Source organism: Bison bison, unplaced genomic scaffold, assembly GCF_000754665.1.
Source record: "Bison bison bison isolate TAMUID 2011002044 unplaced genomic scaffold, Bison_UMD1.0 scf7180017864108, whole genome shotgun sequence".
NCBI lineage: Eukaryota > Metazoa > Chordata > Mammalia > Artiodactyla > Bovidae > Bison > Bison bison.
The window spans coordinates 2,752,214-2,752,527 of NW_011494680.1; positions in this window are offsets into that span (position 1 = coordinate 2,752,214).

Here is a 314-nt window from a genome sequence, read left to right on the forward strand (position 1 = left end):
ATGCTATTGACACTGGAATGTATATATTCTTTAGTTACTAATCTGCTCCTGTCCTTTGCATGACTGTGTATACATGTGGAGAGTAATGTATCTACATTGCTGTGTAGGCTTTCAAAACCACGCTGAAATTGCAAACCTAGAATGTCTTTCTCTCACTTTTTTTTTGCTTAAAAGTATAATAAGGCTATTATATATATATATTATGTATATATTGTATATTTATATTTTATATATAACCTGTTATATATTTTATACATAATATATACTATAAATTGTAATATTTGTATATTTATATTTTATAATGAATATAAATT